The sequence below is a fragment of the Chiloscyllium punctatum genome, chromosome 27 (genome assembly GCF_047496795.1).
Source record: "Chiloscyllium punctatum isolate Juve2018m chromosome 27, sChiPun1.3, whole genome shotgun sequence".
Classification (NCBI taxonomy): Eukaryota; Metazoa; Chordata; class Chondrichthyes; order Orectolobiformes; family Hemiscylliidae; genus Chiloscyllium; species Chiloscyllium punctatum.
Genome location: NC_092765.1, coordinates 18,198,520 through 18,220,874, shown reverse-complemented (window position 1 = coordinate 18,220,874; position 22,355 = coordinate 18,198,520). Strand labels below are relative to the sequence as shown.

At 42.0% G+C, this 22,355-nt stretch overlaps 1 protein-coding gene across 2 annotated transcripts in view; it reads right to left on the bottom strand.

Annotated features, from left to right (window-relative positions):
- LOC140453499 (PR domain zinc finger protein 1-like) overlaps positions 1-3,776 on the bottom strand; it is a 64,404-nt gene extending 60,628 nt beyond the window's left edge. For both annotated transcript variants that reach the window (XM_072548234.1, XM_072548236.1), the window contains exon 1: positions 3,653-3,776. The gene's annotated coding sequence lies outside the window, so the exon portion shown is untranslated. The remainder of the gene's footprint in view (positions 1-3,652) is intronic.
- Positions 3,777-22,355: the final 18,579 nt, after the last annotated feature.

Here is a 22,355-nt window from a genome sequence, read left to right as displayed (position 1 = left end):
AACATCCTTCAGGGAAATTAATCTGCTGTCCTTCCACAATATGGCCTATCCGTGATGCCATATCCATAGTATCATTTTACTGCCTTCTAGTTGATCCAGCAAGTCACTCAGTTGTATCAAACCATTTACAAAGAAATCACTGTGGCTGTACATTCAAAGGTGGTTCACCCCAGCTTCTCAATGGCACTTAGAGATGGTCAATAAATACAGTTCTTTTGGCAATATTCACATTCCACTGATTAAAATAATGGTGGTGGCAGATCTGTAGAATGACAATGGATAACAGGATACAGGATACTGATCCACAATAATTACACATACAAACATGACAGGATGACAGGGACAAGAATAGCATTAACCAGATTAACAACTCCCAAGTTAGTGCTCTATGGCATAAAGTGCTGGTAAAGTCAAGGGCTGTGAATTGGTGTTTTCACAGAAAATGTACAGAACCATAGCATTGCAAAATTTCCACCAATTCCTTAATCCTCCTACAATAACAAGAAATAGAGATTTTGTTTAGGTTTCTTAAGTCATGAAGCAGTATTTATAAAGTGCCTCAAGTGCAGTTTATCACAAATGTTAAAGAAGTTCAGCTGTTGGTCAGCCAGTTATTAAAATGCAATTTTATTATCACAGTATATTCTGCCATGGGTGTGCCTTTTGTACAAGACTCTGATTGCTTATTTCGCAGGTTAATATTTAAATTGGTGGAGCATATGGGGCAGATAGCTCACCTCCCTGAGTCCCCCAACCTCCCAGCCCCAATGGAAAGTCAGTAATGAGCTAACAGATGAAGAACAAGCCTGTCCCACTGTCTTAAAGCACTGCTGGTGGGCTAACTGAGTGCTGAGAGTGACCTCTGCCCCTCATTGAGGGGAAGCTCAGCTTTGAGAGCTGTTGGCAGAAACCAGCAGCACCAGAGCTTCGTAGTGGACACTGCTGGAACTGCAGGCAATATCCCAGTTATAGCATGGATCAAGACTAGCCAGGGGCGTTGGGCAGGGGATATTTACCACTTAAGGGAGGGAGCAAAGAGGTTGGATCACTGTTTGAAATTGAAAGACCATGTGGGTAAGTCGGAAGAGAAGGTACCAAATTCTGAGAGGGGAGGGGAAGTGCCAAGGATTGGGCCAACTGCACTTTTAATAAGATGTATGGACTCTCAGCTATTTATTTACACAAGGGGGGATGAGCTGCTCGTTTAGCTGTCCACCCACCCTCTATATTATAGGACTGAGCTTGGATTGGGAGGTGGGGGTGGAGAGCAGTGAAGGTGGTACCCTGGTCACCTGATGGTCAGACATATTTTACGTGCACCTTCACTCTCCTGCAACCTCTCGCCAATGGGGTTATGTAATGTGCAATGGTGGGAATTTCAAACTACCCCCATTAGCAGAATATTTGTCACGAATGTGCCTCATTGCAACCACTGTGTCAATGATCTTGAGTAACGTAATTAAAGGAGTTATATGGTAACTCGTCCACTGTATGGAGAAGCCAACACCATTATAAAGTCAGGCAGCAACAGCAATGGAAACTGAAACATTCAACTTATTATAAGAAGAGAAATGTAATCAGGCTCGATCACACTAACAGCAGACACAGATAACGTGTATAATCACTGGCCTTGAAGTGATCTCACTGCACCAAGTTGATAGGAAGGGATGATCACAAATCAGAACAATGGCCTTGAGAAAAGCATGACTCAGCAATTTGCCTGTGAAACCCACTAAATGCACTGAAAATTCCACCAACAAACATCATCTTTTACACAGTGGTTAACTCTTTGGCCTCTGAGTTAGAAAGCTATGCAGTCAAGTCCAACTCCATGACGCTGATCACATAGCCCAGACTGACAGTCACAGCACAGTAGAGTCAGAGTCATAGAGATGTACAGCATGGAAACAGACCCTTCGGGTCAACATGTCCATGCTGACCAGATACCTTAACCTAATCTAGTCCCATTTGCCAACTGTTGGCCTCTACACTCTTCCTATCCATCCAGATGTCTTTTAAATGCTGCAATTGTACCAGCCTCCACCACTTCCTCTGGCAGCTCATTCCTTAAGCACACCACCTTCTGCATGAAAAGTTGCCCCTTAGGTCCCTTTTATATCTTTCCTCTCTCACCCTAAACCTATGCCCTCTATTTCTGGACTCCCCCACCCCAGTGAAAAGACTTTGCCTATTTATCCTATTCATGCCCTTCATGATTTTATAAGCCTCCATAAGGTCACCTCTCAGCCTCCAAAACTCCAGGGAAAACAGCCCCAACCTATTCAGCCTCTCCCTATTGCTCAAATCCTCCAAGCCTGGCAACATTCTTGTAAATCTTTTCTGAACACTTTCAAGTTTTACAACATCCTTCCGATAGTAGTACTAAGACAATACTGCATTGCTGGAGAGGCCTTCTTTGAGAAGACATTCAAACTTGGCCATGTTAACTTCTCGGTGGATATAAAAGATGCCATTTTGAAAACAAGCAGGGTATTTATGTTGGTGTTCTGGCCATAACTATCCATAAAAAAACATTGCTCAAACTGCTCATCTGGTTATTATCACCTTGCGGTTTTGGGAGCTTGCTGGGTAGATGTTACATTCCTGTATATTATAACAGTAACTACATTGCACAAAGTACTTTGTTAACTGTACAACCTTTTGGCGTGTTCTTATATCAAGAAGCATGCCATACTAATATGAATGATTTCTTTTATGATGTTAAACAATTCCATAGAAAGTGCAATTGTACCCCATACATGAAAGTCCCCACAGTCACAATGGAGGGAAAAAATACATAGGCCACTGTGCACTGACTAAATCTCAGGCACACATGGGTTTGTCTGATCAATGAGGAGTCCACACAGCACCTAGGACACAGTAATAAAGGAATGCATGTTGTCTTTGTACTCAATGTAATGATACACAAGCCAGGGAAATCCTTTCAATACAATATAGGAAATTATTCCAATCTTGATTTCAAATCTTGCAACTTTAGCTTTGAAGCTAAAAATGATCAATAGGTATGGCTGTCGCCTGAAGGGGTCATGTCTGTGTGAGGGGATGGTGGAGTTAACGGGTTAAGTGTCCAGCAATAGTTTTATTATTTCAAGAGAATGAATAGCAGCAAAATGTAAGTGGCACTTTGTTTGTGATTCAATGCCCGTTTACATCATTGTCTTTTGTGGCTGTGGGAAAAGAAACTTAAGTTTTTTCAAAGCTGGTAGGCCATTATAAAAGCTACATTCATTTCTTGTTATTAGTTATTCAACCAATCAGCTGAGATTTGACAGGGAATTAATTACAGCTTGTCAGATAGCCTCAAATTCTGTATCAGCCTTGTTTGACTTGAGCAAGGGGCAAAAGTGGTTGTTGAATGCAGACCAACTAAAGGTGATTTCAGACTTGCCAATTCTTTACGTCTTGATTTGTGAAGAGTGCACGTTTTTAAATTCCAAATCACTACTATTCCACCCTCTGCTGTCCTGCTCTCTGGCATTTCACCCTGTACCTAAACTCCTCATTCAAACAGACATTGTCCACTTGTGCCAGACATAAGCCACAATGACTACATACACTACAACACAAGTTCTGCAATATCTCTAAATAATATTGTCAATGAATGTCCTTGTTTCAGATAAAAAGTACTTACATGCCAAACTTTGCCTCTACATTGCCGTCATCAACCTCCCTTCCATACCCCGCTCCCTGCTCGAACAATTTAAATCCTCATCCTTCCTTCGTGTTTGGAGTCCTCTCAAAATCACCCTCGCAGTCCTGGGCTCCCAAAACTTTAGGCAGCACAGGGACAGTCTCCTGATTCACTCATTGGGCTAGAGTCACCCAATCAAATGGGACCCAAGACGACTCTATCGACATTCAGTTTTGTTATAGGCTGCCAAGGATCCCAACAATCAACAGATTATTTCAGATTATCCAATCAAGTGGGCATTAATGATTTAGTCAAAGGAAGCTGTTCCTTTCTCTCTGCTCCCCCAAAAACTAGAACAAAGAGCAGAAGCAAATGTAGCACTTGGACAGTGTTAAGTCTGATTGATGCTGTCAGCGACCTTGTTTCACTCAATCAGGCAATGATCTTAACCCATTAAGTACAAAGTGCCCAGAACAAACCAGCAAGCGGGAGCTGACCTACATTCAAAAACAATCAAAACACAATCAATTATCATATTTAATAATCTTGGATTATTATCCCTCAGTCAAGGATGTATACACACAAAAACACAGCATGGTGCTGCTCAGCTCTGGATGCCAGCAACCATCTGGAGGCTAATGAGGGGCCTGTGGGTTTGTTATTTTTCTGTTCTTTTCTCCAGTGTTGTCAGTTACTGTTTCTGTCTTATTTCTCCTCCATCACAATTGTCGCCCCTCTCCTCCTGTTAGCACAGGTGTCAGTCACTATCCTGTACCTTACCCCAGCACAAGACAGCTAGTCAGTTAACTATTTAATCACTGGGTGCCACACCACAGCTAGATCCTGTCCTTATTCCTGGTATCTATCCCAAGCTTGGTGATCCCTGTGTAATAATCACTCGCAAGTGTCCTGCTGAAACTTCCCTTTTGGAGCCAAGAGAATCGCAATTGCTGCTCAAAAGTTGCAACCAGCAAGCTCACAACTCAGTTTTTGGTTCTGTTGCAGCATACACACTTACTGACGATGGGAGTGGAGACAGGTTTTGGCTATTGTAGAATGAGCCTTTGTTGCAAGCAGACACATTCTGAATCAGCTCTTTTACACTGAGTCCAAATCAATTGTAACAATTTTTTTTTAAAATCAACCTGTCTGAACAGATCACTACACATGTCTGCGGCAGGTGGGATTTGAACCTAGACTTTCTGACTTACAGGACACTACCATTGTACTATAGGAGGCAACAGTCATAACAGTATGCATAAGCTCCTCCTCAATTCCTTTCATTAGATCTCAATTTATAATTTACTCCAGCTATCTGTTACCCTATATATAGAGTAGATTCTATCCTGTAGCTCTCTTTCTGCTGGGCTCAGATTTTTGGAGCTATGAGTAAAATCTCGAACAAGCTAGACACAATCCCCATCCTTTGACACTCTAATGTGTACTCTATCACAGACTGTGGATGATTGTTTCTGTAGCTCATGCGCTGGAAGCTGTTGCTCATGAGGTTGGGCTTTCCTGTCTCACTGTTTACTGTTGAGGCACTCCCTCATAACCACACACATTTCCCATCAGTTGAATTATCCCTCTCTCCTGAAACTGCACAGATTTTCAAACCACAAACTTCACTGCATCACAGTTACGTTTTCCTGTGGCACACATATATCTTTTATGTCCTGCCTGTGTTGAATCTTTTAAGTAATATTATTTCTTCACCTCTGTCACACAGTCTGGCTTCTCACTGGGGAGACACCTCGCTACAATTCTTAATATTTCAAGGGCAAGGTGAAGACAGAATGAGGGGATTCATGGGGAGGGGGTGGTCAGAGGTGCTGGCTGTTGCACAAGCGATGACTGTATGAGACCTGAGGAAGACAGTTACTAACTGGGCATGTGGTAGCATATGGACATTAGCAGATGTTCTTGAAACTGGAAAGCTGTGGTAACTGGGAAAGGGTTAGGAGACAATTGGACCATTCAATCACCGGTGGCAGAAGAAGACTACAGTGAAAAGATCAAAGGTTGCTATCCAGAATATTTTTTCATTTGATTGAGTTATTATCATCAGGTGTATCTAGGTACAGTGAAAAGTTTTGTTTTGCATGCAGCACAGACAGGCCATAGCATACAAAGTGCATTAGGGTAATAGAACATAGTGAGAAATACAATGCTACGGCTGCAGAGGAGGCTCACAAAGAGATCAACATTAAATTTAAGGTTTGAGAGGTCCATTCAGAAATGTAATAACAGCAGGGAAGAACCTGTTGATACGTGTGTTAGCTTTTATACCTTCTGCCTAACATAAAAGGTTGGAAGAGATCAGTACAGGAATAGGCAAATAGCTTTGAAATCACATACGTGAAGGCTAAGATATTAAATTTAATGCACTGGCACAACATCACCAAATATCACCAAAGGAAAAGGGATGAGGATGGTAAGTACACAGAATTCAGCAGCAATAGTAACAGGTCCATTAATGCAAGAAGATCACTGCACTGTTTATTGGCTGTTGCCCCAGAACACCATAGCAACATGTCAAGCAAGATCTAACCTTGACACTACAGGCCAAGTGTCAGTCAAGGCCAATTGAGAACATTCTTACCTTGAAGTGAGAAAATTGTCAGTTTAAAGCAAGAGATTGGAGAAAGTAGGAAAGGCTGACCCACCCTCCCATTACAATACTGAGGAGTGCTGCATTGTTGCAGGTACAGTCCTTAAGATGTAACATTAAACTAAAGCTGTACCTGACCTCACAAGTGGATAGAAAAAGAGCAGGTAAGATATCCTGGTGCGAAGGAAAATATACATCCCACAAACAACATCAAAATCAAACTGTCTGATCATTTTTGGGAGCTGACAAACTGATTTCTATGTTTCGATCAGAGTGGTGCTGGAAAAGCACAACAGGTCAGGCAGCATCCAAGGAGCAGAAAAATCAACGTTTCGGGCAAAAGCCCTTCATCAGGAATACAATCAAACTCATTGTATATGTTGAAGCCCAATAGTGGCACACTGGTGATTTCTATGTTTCTCTACCTTACAGCTGTGACTCAATTTCAAAAGCACTTTAAATACCTGCTGTGTTGTTTTACAATGGAAATGGAAATATCCTTGCGCCTTGTTCCAAGGACATCTATGTGAACCAACTTACAGACAGTCAGAGTTTCATTCATCTGACCATGTTTCCAGATAAAAACAGCACCACTTGTAGATTTCTGCTGCCCAAAGAGTGGGGTATCTTTGTAGGGAACTATTTCAAAAATTCGGTAAACTGAGACATCCCCATTCAGTGTTCCATCCTTCTTTGTATATGCAGCAGGGGCAGTGGTTGACTGGGAACCAAGCCTTGCAATATAATATGCAATGATAGAGGGCAGGAAGGCTGCTAGATTTAACAGAGGGGCTCTGCGACTTACAAACATCTGTCAAAGAGTAACCTTGGGGATTGAATCATGAGGCAGGTACAGATATCCCCCACTTTTCGAACATTCGCTTTACGCAATTTCACTTTTATGAAAGACCAACATTAGTACCTGTTTTCGCCCATCCAAAGAGGATTTTCAGTTTTGTGACAAATGGCGGTACTTTTTCCCATATAAATCATGCACCTTCATCTTACATCATTTCAGCATACAAATGGGTTCCTGGGAATGCTCTACTTTCGGATAGCAGGAGCTATCAGTACTAGATTTAATCACCAGGGAGTGAGTAAACCTGACACAGACAATTGAGTTTAGCACGAAGAACACCAAGGTGCCTGGTGCTGCTACAAGTTCCCAATCAAACCCATTGTATGTTGAAGACACACTGCACAAACTTGGTTTGAATTCCCTTTGGGTTTAGAAGGCTGTGAGTTATCAAACTAAAACATTCAGTATAATAAAGGACTTCTATAGGACCGATAAGGAGAACCTGTAGCCTCTGTTGTGCAGATGTAAAGGCAAGGAGAATCCTCAACAAGGGGAAGCAAACTTCAATTTATAGTGAGATTAGATTACCTACAGTATCGAAACTGGCCCTTCGGCCCAACAAGTCCACACTGACCCTCTGAAGAGTATCCCACCTAGACCCGTACCCCTACCCTATTTCTCTACATTTACCCCTGCCTAATGCACCTAATCTACACATCCCTGAATCCCAGGTATTGAGATTCTGCCAAACTCGACAGATAATCTTGCAAACTAATGCTCCTATGGGCCGATTGGTCCTAGCCAGACACACAGTGGAAAACGCAGGAGTGGGTCATGCTTTGGTAAACAATGCAGGTCTATTTATTGCAGCGTTTTGATCCAAATGGGGAACAATGAGCCTTCATTCTGTCTTTCTGTACCATGCTCTCTCTGCTGAAATAAATGAAATGTCTCAATACAGAAGCAGTAAGTGAGAGACAGGCAGTGAAAGAGAGAATTTATTTGTTCATTGAATTAGATTTTAAGCATGATGATCGATTTACAAATTGGCTGACACAAAAAAAGGGAAAGACTGAATATAAATATCTTAGCAAGATAGCACCAATACAGTTCAGGAGATATGGATCCGCTGTGGACGGTCAACAGTACATTCTGTTTGAATCATTGCCCGAGGATTTCTTATCCTACTTACAAATCTGATCGCTCAACCTACTCTGTTTAAGATTAAATTATTATATCATTATGTAAACAGACTTCTACATTGCCCAATTTAAAACTGACACCATGGATTCATTCTATTATTTCCCTTCAGGGCACTATTCCTGAAAGTGCTACATTTAGTGGGACATTATATAAAAAACCTTGCATTTATATAGCGACCTGCATGCCCTCAGGAAGTTCTAAAGCATTTCACAGTCAACAGAGAGCACTGTGTTGTCAAACAAACTGGTAGGAAGTGTGGTTGACTCATTATGCAGCTTACAGCTTTTCCTCTTCCATCGATCCTGCAAAGTTATGGACTGAGAGCCAGAAAGTCAGCTTTAAACTTGATGGGCCCTTGTTGGCTGACACATGCAATATAAATGGTCTCCTGGTTTGATGTGTAATTCCAAATGTTTGTTTCTATAACCCTTGCTCCTCTGGTAAGGCCAGTCATCCTGGAAACTATCAGAACCATCAACTTCACCCCCTTGTTTAGTCTGAGGCAGTTTTCCTAAATGGACAGCAAAGAGTATAGAAATAGTGTATTTGGTGCCTTGGATCTATCCTGATAGTTATACTTTGTGTAAGCCTCCTCCTTATTTAATGAGCGGTTCCCTTACACTGCGATGATGGTAGTACAGTGGTAATGTCCCTAGACTGGTATACTAAAAGTCCAGGTTTAAGCTCTGGTAACAGGGGTTCAACTCACACCCAGCATGTGGCGACATTAACATTCAGTTAGTAACTCTGGAATTGAAAGCTATTCTCCTGAAGGTGACCACTAAGCTGTCATTGACTGCCTTAAAAACTCAATGCCCCACACTGGTAGCAGGATTTCAAATTGCAGATTCAGGACTGAGAGCAATGTAGTTTACTTTTAACTGTCCTTTGAACTGGAGTAACAAGTTCAAGGATGGGCACAGATTCTGCCCTTACAAGTGACACCAAAATCCCATGAAAGAATAACTAAAGATTAATAAGATCCCTCAAATTCCTACCCTTCACCCCCACCCCCAGGTACACTCAATGCTTCACCCTCAGTGCTTCAATCATTTAATAGAGCAGCAAACTCCACAATCCTGCAACTCTCTGTGTAAAGAAATTCTGTTGAAATCCTTTATTTGATCTGTTAGTGACCAAATTTTGATACCCCCACACTGTTTTTATCCACAGGTGAAAATGTTATTTCCACATTCTTCCTATTAAAACCCTTCATAATTTGGAAAATCTTTATCAGTTCTCCTTTAAGCCTTCTATTTTCTGGGGATAAGAACAAGTGGTTAAGCAGTTCGGGCACTCACTGCTCAACAGTGTGATCAACACAATCCACATATAGAACAAGAGCTATTTTAGTCTATCCTGTTGCTGATTGATGAAGACTTCAATATCCTCATGCACGTAACAGGCCCAGTTCTGAGCAATAAATCAGGCAAGATGATTGTTTAAATCTCCTGGGCGAGAAACATACAAAGTCATTGTGGTGTAAAAAAAAGCTGAAGGTGTTACACTCAGGACTACACTTAAATACATTTACATACCATCATTAATGAATTAGATAGAAATTACATGACAGAAACAGGTCAGTTGGTTCATTCATTCTGCAATGTTATCTATTCTCCACGTGGTCATCAACCTCAGTCCCTTCTGCTCACTTTGCACCGAGAGTTGCTTTTGTAATGAAGAAAACTGTTAGCATCGTCATATTGGAAACTTGGCAACAATTTGTCCACAGTAAACACTCACAAACAGCAATTGGACAATAACCAGATAGTCTGGGTGTTTTTTTGTGTGAAGTTCAATGAAAGATAAACAGAGCTGGGACACAGGACAAACTCTTCTGCTCAATTTTGAAAATCCTGCGAAATCTTTTCCATCCACCTAATTTGGCAGACATCTCATTCTGAGTGATGGCACTCCTAATAATACACTACTCCCTCAATACCCCACAGAGAATGACAGTCAGGGTAAGTGACATGGAGTTGAAAACCACAATCCTCTGACCCCAACGTATATTACCTGAGTAGAATGAATTATGCTTCCCAGCCAAGAGAGAATCCTTCACATTAATGTCCAGCCAATCAAAACATAAACAGCACAGAAGAATTGCCCAAGCTTTGAAGTCCATTCAATTCACAACTAGCAGTTTAAGGAATGGCTTAATAAAAACTGCCATTTACAATGAGGGACCAGAGGAAGTTCATTGAGTAATGATATTCAAGTCCACTGATGTAACAGTTATTTTACCCTTCCATTCGAAACATCATTCCAGCTCCCTTCAGCATTTTCTGTTCTCTTCATCTGAGAGTGACATGAAACTGGACATTTCTTAGTCAGACATTGCTGTTGTATGGGACTTGGAAACAAGGAGTTCTGAAGCTCTGTACCTAGATGGGGTAGAACTCCAGTTAATGCAGGCAGATAGTGGCAGATGTGCCTCAGTGGATACTCTCACCGGAGTCAGTGTGTCTGAGTTCAAGTCCCACCCCAGATACTTCAATACATGACCCAGCCAGATACTTGCAAAGTCCAGCACGTTGAAAAGAGCCCCATAGTCACTTAAGTACATTTCAAGTGTAGACACTGTTCTAATGTGGGAAAGGCAACCAATTTATACACATCAAAGACCCACAAACAACCACATGATACTGATCTGTTTTAGTAATATTGGTTGAGGGTTACATAGTGACCTGAGGACATAGAAGAGAACACCACTGCTCTTCTTCAAATAGAACAATAAGACCTTTTATTTCCAACCGACAAGCAGATGGGACTCCAGTTTATCTGTTTTTCAAAAGTCAGTGCCCCTGGTACTACAGTGCAGTGTTCTCTCAGTCTGCTCAAGAGTGTCAACCTGGATCATGTCTCTGTGACCTCCACTAGCCCTACAACCCTCTGACTTCATTTTACTATTACTTTGTGCTAATTGAGCATCGCAGCACTTGTTGCCAGACTTACTTGCACTCAAAAGATGATGCTGAGGCACAGTCTTGATCTGTTGTAGTCCACTGCATGTATTCTCACAATGCTGTTTGGAAAAAAAGCACAGTATTTTGTCCAGAGAGAGTGAAGGAACACTGCTTCAGGTCATGATGGTATATGACAAGAGGGGAACTTGTACTTGGGGCCTCTTACATATTCCTGACTTGCAGCACCCCACCACTGGCAGTGTACTTTCAGCTACCCTGACCCTAAGCATTAGAATTCCCTCGTTACCTCTCCTCCTTAAATAGGCATCTGGAAACATACTCTCTTTGATCTGACCTGCCCCAATCTCTCTGTATTTTGCTTGGTGACAAATTCTACCTGATAACACTCCTAGAAAGCACATGTTACACCGTCAAAAGTGCTTCATAAGTTTAAGCTTTTTGGGGGCATTTAACAAATCGATGAAAGTGAAGTTGAGATAGTAAATCAGCATGATCACATTAAATGGTAGAGGCTCGAACACCACCTGACCTTCTCCTGGTCTGATTTCTTCAGTTTGATATTGCAATTGGTCTTGTGGTGACAGCAAAGAACTAGTAGATGGCAATAATGGGTGGCTTTTGCCAACAGGCTGGCATCTCAGCCACACATTCAAAAATGTGATGAGATGTGCTATTTCTTTTCAAAGATACTTTGCTGAAGCCCTCATACTAGATTAATGGTACATTCAGCATAGCTCAGCAAGGCAATCATCTCGATCGGACTACTTTCATGTATATGTGTCCCACCGTTAGATTCATTGACATTCACTAATATAGTCATCAATTACCCATTCAGTGTAACTGCTCTATTAGCTCTATACTCTTTCTACCATTACTCCTCACTGCCATGAAGCTGGCCCCGAAAGCATCTGATTAGTTACTAGCAATGAAAACATTCCACCCAGAGTCCTGTACAGAGGATATGTATCCAATTCCTGCTCCAGCGCTACATCCAGGAAAAAAAGGAAGTGTTGCAATTATGGACCACTTTTCACAATCTCAAATTACTTTCCAATCAATGAAGTTTTACTTTTTATAACATCTCAGGGTAGGCTGGAACTCAGAGAATACTGGATTAGTGGTGCTGGAAGAGCACAGCAGTTCAGGCAGCATCCAAGGAGCAGCGAAATCGACGTTTCGGGCAAAAGTCCTTGGATGCTGCCTGAACTGCTGTGCTCTTCCAGCACCACTAATCCAGTATTTGGTTTTCAGCATCTGCAGTTATTGTTTTTACCTGGAACTCAGAGAAGTTCTACATGTCCGAAATGCTGTAATTCAGATGAGCTGTACAAAAAAATTGGAGGTGTAGCGGATAGTGCCTTTGTAAACCTGAGGATGTGCGGGTGTATTTTACAGCCAAGGAATACACCTTGAACTGCAATATATTACAATGTGGAAAACACTGCAGCCCATGTGCGCACAGCTAACACTCAGAATTAGCCATGTTTCATAGTGATGTTCATTGAGGGATAATCATTAGCCAGAAAGACAGGGAGGACTCTACTCCACTCTCTTCCTCTAATTATGCTGTGACAACTTTTACATCCAACCAAGGGTGAAAACAGGGTCAAGGGTAACTGCCTCCTCTGAAAAGCAGCTCCTTCAGCAATGCAACACTTCCTCAGTACTGCACTGGAATGTTAGTCTAATTTCTTACATTCAAATCTCCAAGATAATTGAAAGATAGGTGTTAGCTATTTTTGAGAAGATTTGCAGCTCAGGTTGATGATAAGTACGTAAGTTTGGTTACTGAGCTTGAAGGTTTGTTTTCAGACATTTCGTCACCATGACGAGGTAACATCGTCAGTGAAAGTCTCCAGTGAAACGTTGGTGGTATGTCCTGCCTCTCTGTTTATAGGTCTTGGATTCTTAAGGTGGGTGCTGTCATTTCCAGTTCTTTCTTTCAAGAGAAGGTACATAGGGTCTAAATCGATGCGTTTATTGATGGAGTTCTGGTTAGAATGCCATGTCTCTAAGAATTCTCGTGCGTGTCTTTCTTTCACCTGTTCTAGGATGTGTGTGTGTTTCCCAGTCAAAGTGGTGTCATTCTTTGTTACCTTTTAAGGAACCTTGAATTAAAGCCTGTTCATTGATTTGTTGCGGTTTCTGTGGGCTGTGGCTCTTACTCCATTGACGCTCATGGTCCACCATCTCACCGAAGCAGTTATTCATTTTGTGTGAACCAAAAGAGTGAGTTACTACTCTCTCCTGATGCCCAGACACCACAGCAGATTTCTTTGGATGCTGACAATAGTAACATTAGAGTCATAGAGTCAAAGAGATGTACAGCACAGAAACAGACCTTTCGGTTCAACTCATCCAGGCTGACCAGATATCCCAACTCAATCTAGTCCCACCTGCCGGCACCCAGCCTGTATCCCTCCAAACCCTTCCTATTCATATACCCATCCAGATGCCTTTTAAATGTTGTAATTGTATTAGCCTCTACCACTTCCTCTGGCAGCTCAATCCACACACGCACAACCCTCTGCATAAAAAAGTTTCCCCTTAGGTCTCTTTTATATCTTTCCCCTCTCACCGTAAATGTATGCCCTCTAGTTCTGGACTCCCCTTCCCCAGGGAAAAGACCTTGTCTGTTTACTCTATCCATGTCCCTAATGATTTTATAGCCTTCTGTAAGGTCACCCCTCAACCTCAGGGAAAACAGCCCCAGCCTATTCAACCTCTCCCTATCGCTCAAATCCTCCAACCTTGGCAACATCCTTGTAAATCTTTTCTGAACGCATTCAGGTTTCACAACATCCTCCAGAAAGGAAGGAGACCACAAGTGCACACAATATTCCAAAAGTGGCCTAACCACTGTCCTGTACAGTCACAACAGGACCTCCCATCTCCTGTACTCAGTACTCTGACCAATAAAAGAAAGCATACCAAACGCCTTCTTCACTATCCTATCTACCTGCGACTCCACTTTCAATGAGCTATGAACCTGTACTCTAAGGTCTCTTGGTTCAGCAACACTCCCGAGGACCTTACCATTAAGTGTATAAATCCTGCTAAGATTTGCTTTCCCAAAATGCAGCACCTCACATTTATGTAAATTAAACTCCATCTGCTACTTCTCAGCCCATTGGCCCATCTGATCAAGATTCTGTTGTAATCAGAGTAACCTTCTTCGCTGTCCACTACAGCTCCAATTTTGGTGTCGTCTGCAAATTTACTAACCATACCTCTTATGCTGACATTCAAATCATTTATATAAATGGTAAAACGTAGTGGAACCAGCACCAATCCTTGTGGCACTCCACTGGTCACAGGCCTCCAGTCTGAAATACAACCCTCCACCACCACCCTCTGTCTTCTCCCCTTGAGCCAGTTCTGTATCCAAATGGATAGTTCTCCCTGTATTCCATGAGATCTAACCTTGCTAACCAGTCTTCCATGGGGAACCTTGTCCAACGCATTACTGAAGTCCATATAGATCACATCTACAGCTCTGCCCTCATCAATCCTCTTTGTTACTTCTTCAAAAAACTCAATCAAGTTTGTGAGACATGATTTCCCACACACAAATCCATGCTGACTATCCCTAATCAGTCCTTGCCTTTCCAAATGCATGTACATCCTGTCCCTCAGGATTCCCTCCAACAACTTGCCCACCACCAAGGTCAGGCGCACTGATCTGTGGTTCCCTGGCTTGTCCTTACCACCTTTCTTAAACAGTGGCACCACGTTAGCCAAACCTCCAGTCTTCTGGCACCTCACCTGTGATTATCGATGATACAAATATCTCAGCAAGAGACCCAGCAATCACTTCTCTAGCTTCCCACAGAGTTCTCGGGTACACCTGATTAGGTCCTGGGGATTTATCCACTTTTATCCATTTCAAAACATCCAGCAATTCCTCTTCTGTAAATGGGCATTTTGAAAGATGTCACCATCTATTTCCCTACAGTCTATATCTTCCATGTCCCTTTCCACAGTAAACTCTGATGCAAAATACTCATTTAGTATCTCTTCCATCTCTTGTGGCTTCACACAAATGCTGCCTTGCTGATCTTTAAGGGGCCCTATTCTCTCCCTAGTTACCCTTTTGTCCTTAATGGGATTCTCCTTAATTCTATTTGCCAAAGCTATCTCATGTCCCCGTTTTGCCCTCCTGATTTCCCTCTTAATTATACTCCTACTGCCTTTATACTCTTACAAGGATTCACTTGATCTATCCTGAGTATACCTGACATTTGCTTCCTTTCTTTTCTTAACCAAACCCTCAATTTCTCTTGTCATCCAGCATTCCCTATACCTACCAGCCTTTCCTTTCACCCTAACAGGAATATATTTTCTCTGGGTTCTCATGATCAAATTTCTGAAGGCTTCCCATTTTCCAGCCATCCCTTTATCTGCAAACATCTGCCCCCAGTCAGCTTTAGAAAGTTCTTGCCTAACGCTGTCAAAATTGGCCTTTCTTCAATTAAGAACTTCAACTTTTAGATCTGGTCTATACTTTTCCATCAGTATTTTAAAGCTAATAGAAATATGGATCTTCTTTCATGTGAAAGCAAAATTGATAATTTGTGCCTAAGCTAATTCTGTAGCCAAGATCAGCTAAATTGGCAAAGCCAGGCTTCAAATCTCCTTTTGGTCTCTCCGGCTCACAGGATAAAGATATTATAGGCAAGGTGCCTGTGGATTGGCACCGTCTCCTTCACTCTTGCAGCAATTATCACAATGGCAGCACACGTGCCTTTGAGTAGCGAACTGCTCTAATGTGTGTGTCAAACTTAAAAGGAGCTGCAGACTTCCTTTTCTTTCTAGACATTAACAAACTAGTTTGCTGTTTGTGATTTTTTTCCGTTACCAGTTTCATAGAGTTCCATTTCAAATTGGGATTTGAATTCTTGGCCTTTGGATTACAAGCTTGCTTTTACACAGGGTTGGAGGATTTGAGCTATAGGGAGAGGCTGAATAGGCTGGGGCTATTTTTCCCTGGAGCATCGAAGGCTGAGGGGTGACCTTATAGAGGTTTATAAAATCATGAGGAACAAGGATAAGGTAAATAGACAAAGTTGGGGAGTCCAGAACTAGAGGGCATAGGTTTAGGGTGAGAGGGGAAAGATATAAAAGAGATCTAAGGGGCAACTTTATCACACAGAGGGTGGTACACGTATGGAATGACTGCCAGAGGAAGTGATGGAGGCTGGTACAATTGCAACATTTAAAAGGCATCTGGATGGGTATATGAATAGGAAGGGTTTAGAAAGATATGGGCTAAGTGCTGGCAAATGGGACTAGTTTAGGTTCGGATATCTGGTCAGCATTGACGAACTGAACCAATAGGTCTGTTTCTGTGCTGTACATCTCTATGACTCTATAACATCCAGACACTGGGTCACACTCATTGGACATTTGGATCACTTACTGTCCACATTTAACAGTGAAATTACCTACAATACTTCCTACCAGGCAATATATTTATGAAATACTCCTTCTAGACTCAGTCCTAGTGGCTCTTTGCTGTCAATTTCCTTATCAAAGACATTCTAGGTAGGAGAGGCTAATTTTAGTGGCTTTACTCTTTATTCAACCTCTAATTTATTTCAAGAGCTGATCTCTTGGATTATCAGTTCCTTGTTTTTTTTGTTTCTGCTTTCCCAGAAATTTATTTTACATTAAGAGGAAATCGGAGCTTCATGATGTAATGCAGGAAGTGCGATTCAGAATGCTGGAAATTACAAGTTTGAACCCGTACCCAATATGGAACGGGTGCATTACCTATTACATCACAAAGCTCATATGTAATGTCTGCTATGCCACCTGAAGACAATTATCATTTGCAGTATCTGGACATGCTCCCTATTACACATTTCCTTGATGTTGTTTCCATTGCATATCACTGGCATGGAACTTTCTCGGGGGTGGCTCTGCCTGGAGGACTGCAGCATTGCCAGACTTCCAGACTCAGAGATTTCCACTTCACCACCTTTCTGACACGCTGCTCATGAGAAGCTATCATTAAGCCTCCCCAGCGTGTGGTGATAATTGTCCTTTGATCCAGGAAGTTCCTGGTGGTTCGAACCCAATTTGCTTTCCAATGCACAAGCACAGTACCATGAGGCTAGAACCCAGATGGATAACCAAACTATTCAAAAAAGGATGGTGGTAAGCATATTCAATCATAACTTCCAAAGACAGATTTGGGTGAATACTTGACTTACACATCCATGAGGAAAGGGAAAAGGAGGTGGTACAAATTAGATAGCTCTTGTCACAAGTTGACACAGGAATCATGGGCCAATGGTGTTCTTCCATGATTCTGCCACAGCATAGTATAGCTCAACCAGGATTTGAGCAGTAAAGAATCTATATTTCCCTCATGCAGTCTTTGATACAACAAACTTGACTGAGTTTTTAAAAAGTAACAAAGAGGATTGATGAGGGCAGAATGGTGGATGTGATCTATATGGACTCCAGTAAGGCATTCAACAAGGTTCCCCATGGGAGACTGATTAGCAAGGTTAGAACTCATGGAATACAGGGAGAACTAGCCATTTGGACATAGAACTGGCTCAAAGGTAGAAGATAGAGGGTGGTGGTGGAGGGTTGCTTTTCAGACTGGAGGCCTGTGACCTGTAGAGTGCCACAAGGATCGGTGCTGGGTCCTCTACTTTTTGTCATTTATGCTCACATCCAAATCATTTATGTAAGAGGTACAGTTAGTAAGTTTGCAGATGACACCAGAATTGATGGTGCAGTGGACAGTGAAGAGGGTTACCTCCGATTATAACGGGATCTTGATCAGATGGGCCAAAGGGCTGAGAGGTGGCAGATGGAGTTTAATTTAGATAAATGTGAGGTGTTGCATTTTGGGAAAGCAAATCTTAGCAGGACTTATACACTTAATGGTAAGGTCATCTGGAATGTTGCTGAACAAAGAGACCTCGGAGTGCAGGTTCATAGCTCCTTGAAAGTGGAGTCACAGGTAGATAGGATAGTGAAGGCAGCTTTTGGTCTGCTTTCCTTTATTGGTCAGAGTAATGAGTATAGGACTTGGGAGGTCATCTTGCGGCTGTACAGGACATTGCTTGGACCACTGTTGGAATATTGCATACAATTCTGGTCTCCTTCCTATCGGAAAGATGTTGTGAAACTTGAAAGGGCTCAGAAAAGATTTACAAGGATGCTGTCAGGGTTGGAGGATTTGTGCTATCATGGGAGGTTGAATAGGCTGGGGCTGTTTTCCCTGGAGCGTCGGATGCTGAGGGGTGACCTTATGGAGGTTTATAAAATCATGAGGACCATGGATAGGATAAATAGACAAGGTCTTTCCCCTGGTTTGGGGGAGTCCAGAACTAGAGGGCATAGGTTTAGGGTGAGAGGGGAAAGATATAAAAGAGATTTAAGGGGCAACTTTTTCATGCAGAGGGTGGTACGTGTATGGAATGAGTTGACAGAGGAAGTGGTGTAAGCTGGTACAATTGCTACATTTAAAAGGTCTATGGATGAGTATATGAATAGGAAGGGTTTGGAGGGATATGGGCCGGGTGCTGGCAAGTGGGACTAGATTGGGTTGGGATACCTGGTCGGCATGGACGGGTTGGACCGAAGGGTCTGTTTCCATGCTGTACATCTCTATGACTCTAGGACTCAAATTGAATTCATTTTAATGTCATGTTATCTTGTTCCACTTTCCCCAGACGAGTTCTCCCTCACCTCCAGGTTAATAGCTTCCAACGACCTTAATCCATAGAAAACTCCATGGCCCACTTCTTATATTTAAGCTGCTTCTTGATAATCAAAGCTTAATCTAATGCCTTCTATCTCCATCTGGAGATCTCCGCACTGTAAGCAGAAGCTGCCTGCTCACAGAGAGTGCACTGATCCTACACAGACTGGCGAGCCAATGTAGACAAAACCTCCTTGTTAAAGCTAATCAGTCTATGCTTTCGCAAAGCAATATTTCATTCTGCAACACAGTGACTTCACTTAATCATTAGAGCTATACCTCATTAATCCCAGTTAACAGCTCTCCTGCCAGACTGCTTCCAAAGCCAATCAGAACAAACGGATAAAATAAGACAAAGAACAGCGGGTGCTGGAGGTCTGAAACAGAAACAGTAATTGCTGGAGAAACTCAGCAGGTCTGACAGCATCTGTGTAGCGAAAGCAGAGTTAACACTTTGAGTCCAATTACCATGCTTCAGAATGTGCTTGCTGAGTTTGTCCAGAAATTTATGTGTTTGTTTCACAACAGACAGGTGCTTGATAAGCAGAACACTCCAGGACCAGGCAGGAAAATGACAGTTTGCACTATAACAGCACTAAAAATCACACAACACCAGGTTGTAGTCCAACACGTCACAGCAATAAGGAAAGGGAATGGGAAGGCCATTAAGTACCAGAGTCAGCTTACAATCAAGGTGACTGTGTGGGTAGCACTCTCACTCAGTCAGAAAACTACAAGACCTGAAACATTAACGCTAATGCGGAGTTAGGCTGTCTGAGGTGCTGTCTCCCAGATGAGTCATTAAACAAAGGCCCTACCTGCCCTTGTATGCGGCCACAGTAGATCCAATAGTACTAGTTGAAGAAGAGCAGACAGATTCTCTCCTGTATCCAGACCTACGCTTATACCTCAGTCAATGTCATTAAAACAGGTAATCTGATGATTACAACATACCTGCTTGTGGAAGCTTGCTGTGCACTGTTAATATTGGTTCATTCAACTACAAAGCAAATAGATTTATTTCAGAAAACGATATTTTGGATTGCAGCATACACTTACTTTGGAACATTATGTATTGCAAGTGCAACGTGTGCTAGCAAGAAACAGGTGACCTTGAATTTATGTTTCCAAAGCTCTCTGGCATTGAGACCAAAAACCATGGTTGGTCAATTTTTAAAATTCTTTCATGGGATGTGGGTGCTGCCGGCTAGGCCAGTATTTATTGCCCATCCCTAATTGCCCAGAGAGCATCTAAGTGTCAACCACATTGATGTCGGTCACATGTAGTCCAGACCAGGTAAGAATGGCAGTTTTCTTCCCTCAAGGGCATTAGTGAACCAGATGGGTTTTTCCCAACAATCTACAATGCATTCTTGGTCATTGTCAGCTCCTTAATTCCAGATTTCCTTTTCTATTGAATTCAAATTCCACCATTTGCTATTGTGGGATTCGAACCAGAGTCCCCAGAAAATTACCTGGGTCTCTGGATTAACAGTGATAATACTACAACGCCATCACATCCCCAGTTGTTCCATCACTGCAGTATAATGTACCAGGTATGGTGAAAGGATCTTAGTCCTTTCTAAAGCATAGTAATTCCTAAGTTCTTGATGACTACCACTATCAGTGCATGTTGCTTTTAACAATATCTACAATCATTACAAAAGAAGTGTACTTGCTAGGAACGTATGTGGAACATTATTGTCTTAATCCTTATATCATTAGCCCATCTCCTGCTCTAACTCAAACCTGAGAAACTACTTACCTCCTCAATCTACTCTCTCTTAGCTAATGGAGATGTTTCTTGACAATGGCACTTATGGGTGGAGTGTCAAACTGGCTATGTAACCAACCTCACCCTACCATATTTGTTTCATTACATGTCTTTGAAGATGTGGAAAAAAAACAAGAGCTGTTTACTGCTATGAAAAGACACAAGAGAATTTTTGAGTTCAAGGCATGGGCACTAAGAAGCATGTGGGCTTTGTGCACTAGCCAATTGCTGGCTAGTTTACATTTGAATATTCCATTCAACGCTCAATATGTTAAAGCAGGAGGAAAAAAAAATACAACAAAATAAAACAATCATCAGAGCTGAGAAAGCCTCTAATTCTGAAGCCAGACAAAGACTGGACTGTGAGAGGGAACTTTGCGCCAGCTGTTAGCTCTATCGTGAGATCAGAAAATCTCCTCCTTTGGGCTGGGACTGGTGAAATGGCATCTTCACTCACACCAACTTTCACCTCTGGCACTCACTGCGATATATCCTAATCTGGAGTTGGCTTCAACCCAGGTCAGACCCATTTGGGTCATAGAGATAAATCCCAGGGCACGAAGCCAAGCTGACTGCAGGAAGTTTGATGTTTTCGGAAAGCAGCCCTGCTCTGGTTTATAAACATATTGATCCACTTGGGTTTTGGCAGAGCCGCGGAGTTATAATCTTTTTTGAGACAGATGAGTCTGAAAGATTTAAATCACCTGGTGGTGGTGAAATTGGCATGGGTAGAAGTGCAAACTGGGTGAATCCCAAAGGCTTGGCTTAAGATGAACAGCCAATTGCCTATTTTTCAATAATGCCCAAGAATAATTTCATCCTACTGAGATTCAGTGAAGGAGTCTTCCTTCCCCACTGTCTTAATTCATCCAAACTCCTGTTCTGAAGGTGTTGACTATCATTGGGAGATGATTTCCAGATGGTGGGGACCTCGCGAACTTCAGACACATCATCAATCAGGATGCTTCCACCTGAGCATTGGAACATTGACATATTTCCCAGGAGGAAGCATCAAAGTCTTGACCCACAATAAGTCTTCTTAGAACTAAACCAAATTTCACTAGGTCCAAAAGTTCACATCACAAACTGCTGACATAATTCATCACCAAATGATAACCTCACTTGAAAGATACCAATGACTAACTAGTGCAGAGTCCGGAAACAACACCATCCTAGTGCCCTTCCAAGGTTGGCTGGAATATTCACTGAAGGACAAAGTAAATCTTCGTCTAACTATTCCTTACCTGGCAGCACATGCTATACGAACAGAGAGTGGCAACATCAGAAATCATCCCATTCTTTGTAAAGGGACATAGAATATCCTCAATGAACATGAAATTTCAAGGAGAAACATAGTTAACTGTATCTGAAGATGGCTATTTTATTTTATTATTGCCAATTATATGCACAGTATTAACAAGCTTCATTTATGTAGTGCCTTTAACTTGCTAAAACATCCCAAGGTACTTCATAGTAGTGTTATCAAACAAAATTTGACACCAAACTCCATAAGGATATATTAGGTCAAGTGATTAAAAGCTCAATCAAAGGTTTATGTTTTAAGTCTTACAGGAAGACGGACAACTAAAGCGGTTAAAGGAGGGAATGTCAGAGTTCTGCGTTCTAACACATTAAGTTAAAATCTTCTCAATAGTCACTAAGTGTG